Here is a 9,526-nt window from a genome sequence, read left to right as displayed (position 1 = left end):
AGAAGGCATCAGGCTTGATGACTATTTCTATCTAAGAGCAAATGTTTTTACTTAAACGAGTCGGAACTAATGCGAACAACTCGATAAAATATTCTGTATAAGCGACGATGTTTATTAGTTTCAACTGACAAACATTAGTCGTCCATTTTTCGTTTCTTTTTTTCCATTAATACGTAACAATGTTTGGAAGAAAAGTTTCTTCCTTTATTACCGCGTGAACGCATAATGACGTCTACCAAAAGAACACAACGGGAAGTTATTCCCTCGAGAGTCATCCGACAGGCATATCCCGCAGATTTATCTCGGTGCATTAGAGAGTGTCGTTTATACTCTGCTGAGATAGGATTGCCGATTAGTATAATCCTTTTTCCTCGACAATCGCTGACGGCGCAGTAATTAAACCTTGTTCGTATTACGGTGATGTCGAAAGCTTAGCATCGGGATATCGATTAATACATAACTTTTATAATGGGTATTTAATATATTTTCTCGAGGTCACAACTGATGGAAGCGATTTTTGGAAATATACGTTATCGCTGTTAATATGAATTTAATATCGCGTTTAGTTTTATAAAACTATATAATATTACTTGCCGACAATATTCACTGGTTAATTATTCCAACTATCTTACAATTAGTAACGATCTTACGATGAAGCTATGAATACGACGTATGTATGACGGTTATAAATCTAGTATATAATTGTACGAGCGTACTTTTAACAAAAATGTCATTAAATAATGCAACAAATTATTTTATAATTTGAAGTTTTATATTTACAATAGAACTGACCGTTCATCTATCTAGAAGGTTTCTTGATAATGGCTAAACTTGTTCAAAATTTTTCTAGTACTACATAAAAACTTTAGTTATATAAGTTTTAAAAATACTAATTTTTAATAATTATTTTTAAGTTCTACCGAAATAAAATACGAGTTAAAATAGTTAATCATAAGCGATAAAAGTTCAAAATCAATGAGATAAGGTAAACCAAAAGAAGTTAAAAATGCTAATTTTAAGAGATTGTAATGTATCATGTTTCAACATTTTTAATAAATTTTTTTTCAATAGTTACAGATTTTTCTCTGCACTAATTGCACACTTACTTGCATCTTTTGTAAAGGATTTATTATATGCGTAGAGAATAATATTTTCATTGTGGTATCTTTTTGATCGCATATAAGCTCGCAAGTTTCTACTTTTGTATCGCACGTTAATTTAAAGTTTAATCTGCTTCAAAAAAAATTGCTCGAGTTCTTATTCCAGTTCTTTTTCGATACGCTCCACCGATTTAAGTAGCAAAGTAGAAAAAGGAAAAGCGCTTGGGAATGATAGGATTGAGAACTATTCGGTCGTAATTAAACATTAATCGGAGCTTGCTCGGGATCGCATTTGAGTTTTTGTTGTTTGATCGCCGCAGAGCAGAGTGTGTCTCGTGAGAAAATAAATAACGTAGAGAGCCGCGGCGGCGACTCCTCGTAGGAGCCATATAAAATTAAACGTCTTAACGAACGGTAGCGCAGTTTCCTCTCCTCTCTTCCTCCTCTTTCTTCCGCCCACCTCTTGTTTCTCGGCAGTATATTTTCACTTGGAATCTTACGAGGCTCGTGATAAATGCGAATCGTAAAACGGTAAGAGCAGATCTGGAGACGTAATTAAGAAACGAGGAACAGTTTCGGCGTAAGAAGAGCACGGCGTGGCACATAAATCTGCTTTTCAAATTAAATTTAGCTTTACAAATCCGCCGTGTCCGACGGTAAAAGTTACTCTGTGAAACGACGGACGTAAGATAAGCCCTTTTTCTATGCTAATCATGGTTGTGTGAGAGTGGTTTTCGTGTCGTCGGCGAGAATATGAAATATGTAATTTCAGTCAGGATTATCATAATTTATTTCGCATAAATCCATATTATTAGATTTCGTTTTGACACGCGCTATTTAAACTTCCGCGAATATAAAAAATTTTTTTTAAATACTAAGCGTTCCTGTGAAAATTATTAGAAAGTTTTATAATATAACCACACATCACATAGTACTTCAATGTGCACATAAATTAATTGAAATAAAAAACCCTAACACAAAAATATTATAATAGTTTTTCAGTTATAAACGATTAAAGTTGACCAGAAGCATCGTATAAAATATTTACATCTCCTGGCTAATAGTTTCAGTTATGTGTGCCCCGATCTGTCATGTCATTTTATTATTTTTTAAATGACATAAACTTATATTATCAATAAATATGGATAGAAAAATTAGAACAGGATTGTAACAATTATAACAATCATAATAATTATCTAATAATTTTATATTAAATAATTTAATTGAAATATGTCACGTGGTCTTCTTTTTATAATTTATATTTGTAATACAAACATTTTGAAAATTATACATATTAAAAGTTTCTGAATGTCACTCGTGATATTATAACATTCATGTTTTATTAATACATCTTAATGTAGCTATCGCGATAAGATTATATATGTATTCACTATTCAATATAAACATCTGTAAAACGCGAAACATAAAAAGTAGTTTTTGTTGCATGTCGCTCTATTTATTTTTCCGAGTATTTTTCGTAGAGTTATAGCATTTTGAAAGTTCAGGACGCGTATATCACACATAAAAAAACGCTTCGTATATTTTTTACTTGTAATTTGGCACTTAGGTGACAGATTACAAAAAATAAATGTAGAAGCTGTGTAATACACGTGTTTTGAAATACGATATGTTACGTTCGAGAAAACGTGCGCACGCACAACGTCCTAATAGCTTATACGATACTTGATCGAAGGTATTGATATAATCATCAATATATGTATATCTTTGAAAAATTAATTAAAATTAAAATTATAGACATTGAAGAATTACAGCGAAACAATTTTGTTTCATTAAAAAGCTAATACTTTAGTGTTTTCAATGAGTATAAAATTACTCTCTCTCTTATCTTAATCGACTATAATTGCGAGACATTACCGATTAATACAAAAACAAAAACTGATTTTATTCCGATTATTATAGATATATTTCGAGCAAAAGAGATAATATTCTCTAATAACTCTGTCATCTCAAAGTTGTGTTTAAAAAAACGTGTTAGCTACGCTTTTTCTCAGTTTTTAATCGACGTTCTAAGCGACCTTCTTAATGTTTCATCAACCTTGATTACACCGTTTAAGTGTAACGTCAAAGTACTGCCCATAACTTTGACAAACTGCTATATGCGAGCGCTTTTCGTCCGAAAAGCAATTCAACCGCGGTGCCTAATCTCGCAGTTAAATGAATTTCGCTTAAGTGCTTTGTTCGTGGAGTTTATGGCGAGATGAAACACTGTGACTCAGAACACATTGGCAATTGAGAAACATTGTTAATATTGATTTTAGTGTTTAGCACATGCTGCTGTACTAAAAGCATAACACTTGTGAGTCATACGATTAGCTGATAATTGCCAAAAGAACCTCTAATTGGTCCAAATCGAATGCATCATGAAACCGTATACGTTGAACTGAGCGACATAACAGATTGAATCATTTAACATGTAAGTACTTACCAATGTCTGTTCATTACTTCGACTGGCAAATTAGATTTAACGTTGCGTTGAAGTGTGTCAGCTAATTAAACATAGTTTGCATGCGCATAATGCTGTATGGTTTCGTGTAATTTTATCGCATTAATAGGAAGTTACTGTTAACCTTATTATTGTTACATTTATTCTCTCCAATTTTAAGGCTAAGATAAATGTCCATTATAAATCTGGTATATTATTTTACTTTCTGTATTAATTAATTCCTATGTTAGTTTAATTATCAATTTTTTCAATTTAATAATTACATTCGGAATGTAAAAATAAGTTATTACTAATGTAATGCAATATTTTGTAATCATAAACTATTATTCTTTCTTTTACAATTTGTACGAATTTTAAAATTATTGGAACACTACGAATGCAAGAAGAGAAACATGTTCTCTATTTAATTAACTTAGTACAATGTTGATCCTCTTTACCACATGTTTACGGATGCAGTTACTTTTACTACAGTAGCCAAGTTAAAATTCAAAATGAATATGTAAAATGACGGAAGCGCTAATTGTTTGCTAGCCGCGTCTTGTGCATTATTTACATTTATATCGATTTTCCTCGCGGCATTTGTTACGATTTTCGTGGATTGGGCGCCTCTACTAACTCCGAGACAAATATTTGCTTATCGTTATCCGCGGATGAGTTTCTCGAAATAACACGAAGTGAAACAACCATTGAGAGAGATCTCCGAAATGCTGCTCCGCCAGAAGCTGCTACGCATAGAATTCGAATGTCGGGCGAGGCCGTGAGTTATCTGCCGCTTTAGATATTAATTGGAGCAGTACAATTTCAACAGTCCTCTTTATACTCCAGCTGATGCATTACGGTCTACTCTACTACTTATGACAATGCGATATACATGATTACTTCGGTAATACAACACACGCACGTTATGACCTGCCAGCGTCAGTTACGCGTATAGATATAGGAATTTCGATATACATGTCGACTGGGACTGGGATGTGTATGCGATTGACCTATTGTATTAACCAAGTACTAACTGACGGAATTACTGTACTGTTTGTATAAGCATCTATTCTGAATTCATATACGTTCAACTGATATGTTCCACCTGCATCGCTAATTGAACCTATATTAACTCATCAAAAGCATTGTGGAAGATTATACTAGCATATTTCACAAGTAACCCTATCTTCGTGTCACTCATCGATTTTATTGAAACTCAATGGTAAAAAATAGTAGATTCGTAGAGTAGTAAAAAATAACAGACACGTACTTTTTTATATCAACAAAGATGCAGTTTTAAAGATAAAAACAACTCCTTGTATTTATAAATCAGTAACTAATTCGTCGCATTTAAGCTCAGGTGTTATTTTTCCTTATTTAAGAAATAAAAAAATAATAATAAAGGACAAAAAATACAAAATATAAAATGGGAATAAACTCTCGCTACCTCCTCGTTGGTTATTTCCGAGTTCGACAAAGAGTACGTGAGATAAAACTGTTAAAATTTATCAGCTCGCCATATTGGATCCGCCATTTTAATTTCTATAATTCCAACATTAAATTTTCTTTTAGTAATATGAAACCTTTTATCTTCTAAAACTCAAAAATAGCTCTAATACTAGAATTTAAATGCAACGAATTAATTAGGGGAGACCGAGTCTTGTTGGCATAGGGGATAAATTGGCATTGCGTTTAGTTTATGTACTTGTGGCAAAAAAAAACAATGGAAAAGTTACTGCAAAATATATCTTTTATAACATAGATATACTTATCCTTAAATTTCATTTAAATAAAACAAGTATTATAATAAAAAAAAAGAGAAAAATATATGTAATTCAAGGGGCACGAAGTAGATTTTCGAACTTTTCAATATTTCGTATTAATACTTCTCAGCTTGAGAAAATAAATTTAAATAACGTATTATCAGTTAAAAGAAAAGTTTTTGTTATACGACATGTTATTTTGAGTGATGATAGTAATTTGTTATAATAAAACCATTAAAATCAAATGTATGTAGAGATGGGGTATATTGACTCATATTTAATGCAATTTATGCAAAGTGAACATAGGTTAGCATGATGTGCTATCGTTCACAGTTTGCACGTGAAAATCGTGAGACGCACCTATCAATGTTTGTGATGTACTACGTATACTTATATAAAAAGTATAAAATTGTATCCTGGGCATGTATCATGGAACAAAATCAGAGAATGGACATTCCGATAAAAATTATTCCGTTTTCCTTAAAAAAAAAAAACAATAGAACTTTTGAAAATAATTGAACAATTCCGATTGGAATCCATTCAGATTTTGTTCCATGATATCAATTTAGCCCACTATCGAGGCAAACTGGCTGCAATATGCAACGTATTTGTATTACACTTACTACAAAGAAACTGTACATTATACAGAATCGTTTCTAGCATCCACTTGTAAGAAAAGGTTCTTTCTATCATATTAGCATATAGTTTAATCATAATAATCAGTTATTTAAAGAATTTAATGTTGAAATTGTAAAAGCTGTGCCAACGAGACCCGGTCTCCCCTACTAAACTATTCTATAATCTACTAAGTTTCAATGAAATTGAGTGACACAAAGGTAAGGTTACTTGTCAGTGAAATAAATAAAATTGCAACAAATTTTTTCTTAATTGATTTACTTTTAAGGAATTTACTTTGTTTTAATTTATTTTTATCTTTTTATTGTTAATTCTTTTTTCGTAATTTCTTCGTATTTACATAGTCTTCTTTTATTTTTATTGTAATTTGAGTTAGTAATTTGAGATAGTATTAATTCAGATTAACAGAATATTATAAAATATGATTTCCATTAAAGTAAAAAATTTAAATCTCGCGCAAGCTCATTTTGCGGATAATTATATATTTAGTCTAATGAATGAATAGTGATATCAATATCATACACACATGCCTATATATATATATATATATATATATATATATATATATATTATATATTTGATCTAATACTTACTTTGATGCATTTTTGATACCTCGAGGTTCGATTCACTGAACCACCAACTATGTTGTGTCATACTGAATGTTCCTATTGTCACTGAAATTTATGCTCAGTCATAAAAAATACGTATCGTGACTAGGAAGTAAAATATATATATAAAAAAACGCATTGTATCTAGAGTTTGTGAAACGGAACGTATGATCACATGTCATGTAACAGAGTCTATCGACTTTCCAATTGGATGCGTATCTCGTTGATGGAGCTACTGTACTAGTGCATCACTATACTGGCTGCACTGCGACATGACGCACGCTGGAACTGTCATTAAATTTATTAATTCCCATGTAATGAACTGCACCGTATATAATGCCCGACAGCGTTAATAATTACATTTGCGATGGAAATTATTGGCTGGTAACGGAAAGTTTCCTCCTAGCTGCGCTTTGTGTTATATGAAGATAATAATTATGGAAATAATTACACAGAGCTGAGCTTTATATGTATATCGATTATCGAATACATTACGAGTGTATACAAAATGTAGCCGGTATGAAATGTCTCTAATAAAAGTATCTAATAGACAAGTATTTTAAAGATACTTACGTTTTTGCAGGTTGTTGATTCTTAGATATGTTGAAGAAATTACTTTAAATTGTTTTCTTTGTAATTTTTATTTTAAATATTGTTTTTTTTAAATAATTATAATTCTTGCTTTAAACAGTTAATTATTTTTTATTCCATTATCTCACTTTAAAATGTATAACAATATTAAATTATACTAAATCAAAAAGAACATCAGACTATTACATTTTCATTGCGTGGACACAAACATATGAAGTACAAATTCTTAATGTTTAGAAAGTAAAAGACATTGCGGTCGGGGCATGTGAAACTTAAGTAACCGGTTCGTATAACAAAGTAGTAAACAAGAAAGCGTGAAAGAGCGTTTTTCTAAAGAAAGGTAATTAGCGTCCGCTAACTCAAATATTAATTAAAATTGTTCTTTAAAATATGACACCAGAAATAATCGAGAATTAAGCAAAATCGTGATTAACGAGTTATTGTGGTAATATCCCAAAGATCCACAATTGTTAAACGAACCGGTGTAAAAATTCATTCAACCAAAAAAGTACGATTAACGTAGGTCACTCGTGCACGATCTGTCATTCCTCTATGAATGTTTTTTTCTTCTTTTATTAAATGCGTACAATGGCAAATAAATTTTTTCGACACAATTCGCAACACTAATTCGGCGAAAATGTACAGATTTCTGAAAAAGGTATATCTATAGAGAATGACAAATAACACTTAATCTACGTCATTTTAATCGTTTTCTCTGTCTGCTTAGCCGCATATACATATATATATTGACAACTATAAAAACATATCTCGTGTATATGCATTATACGTAGTATCCTTGAAATACAACGAGTTTCGGCGTCGTTACAAGCTAATTGAAAGACTGGCACCGAAATATTTTTAGGATCACGTTTCTAATATATAGTATATACAGCAACCACATAGGACCGTTTCTTATACGTGTACGCCGGCATCATTGCTAACGCGAATTATTCGCGATTGGACCAACGCGCTTTGATCATATGGTCCCATTGATAGAAGAAATATTTTGGGCGCTAATAGTGACAAGGTTATCGTCGTTTTTACGTTTTCGTGAATGGTCCTGAAGAAGCGAGGTACATTTCCGACACAACAATACTGCCAAGCTCGCTGCAGAGGCACAATGCCAGTCCTCCTTTACGGTAGAAAATGAAACAATCTCGGAATCGTCCCGGCGCAACGGTGTTCGAATCCCCAAGAGCTAATGCACTTTCGAACAATACGTTTTTAACAGTAACCGTAACGAGAATAAAATCCGCTTCGAAGTCGAGCCATTATAAGTTCGGCGAATAAACCTGCTTTCTTCTTATAGATACATCGCAAGCTTGGGAAAGCTTCGTTATATTTGCATATCTCCATTGCTCTTTCTCTCATGCAAGTTTCCAAGTTTTCGTTTCTATGCGTTTCTCAGACCGTCAGTGCGTCTATCCTTACTTCCGAAGTTAAGCGGATTTTATCGCCTGATGTACAAGATACAAGATTATTCAAATATATATCTTGCGGCATTTTGCCATATAATCCGATACATTTCGTTAAAACATTATATTATTTATTTTTCTCTAATTTTTTTTAGTATAGCACAATTTTTACGTTTTAACTCTTTGAGAGACAGTGAAAAATATACTTCCCATCTTTTTCTTTTTCATTTTTAAAACATATTCATTATAACTTTAATGAAATCAATTATAATTTTACATTTTTCTAATATATTATTACTTTACACGTTTTCCATGGTTAATGTAACCGATTGTTCTTTTCTCATTTATAAAGAAATAAAGTTAAAATAAAGAGTATTTTTTTACATAAAATGTGGTTTCTTGGAAATTATTTAAGATAAGAAAATGAAAATTTTACTGAATATTCTTCATGTGTTAAAATATAATATACACACATGATATTTTATAGAATTTTTTGCTCGATAGATTTAAAAAAATTTTTGGTGCTTTGCGCGAAAATAAAAATTACACTGCGTAACAATTTTTTTGCATTCTTGTCATAAAAGATCGTTCTTTAGTAAATAGAATGCTGTAATTCTTTAGTAAATAAGCTGAATACAAATATGGCCTCAAAATTGTCTCTTGTGTAAGATTTCCAAGAAAGAAGGGGTTAAAACCTTCAAAAATGTCTTTTTAACCATTTTCATAAATTTATAACGCATAAACCAGATGCTCCAGCAACTTCAAAAAAGTCTAACATTGGAGTTTGAACTGTAATCTTTCTGAAAAAGTCAAAAACAGAAAGTGCAATTTCATGGAATTTATATTTATGTCTATATGGCAGCTCTATATAACGGATCTGCCATTTCGAATTTTTGAAATCTGTCTTCAGAGTAGTAATCAGCGACCCAAAAAAACAGAGAAATATGAGATTTCACAGAAATTCGTCAGA

The sequence above is a fragment of the Cyphomyrmex costatus genome, unplaced genomic scaffold (genome assembly GCF_001594065.2).
Source record: "Cyphomyrmex costatus isolate MS0001 unplaced genomic scaffold, Ccosl1.0 scaffold29, whole genome shotgun sequence".
Lineage (NCBI taxonomy): Eukaryota > Metazoa > Arthropoda > Insecta > Hymenoptera > Formicidae > Cyphomyrmex > Cyphomyrmex costatus.
Note: the sequence above shows the minus strand (reverse complement) of the source record.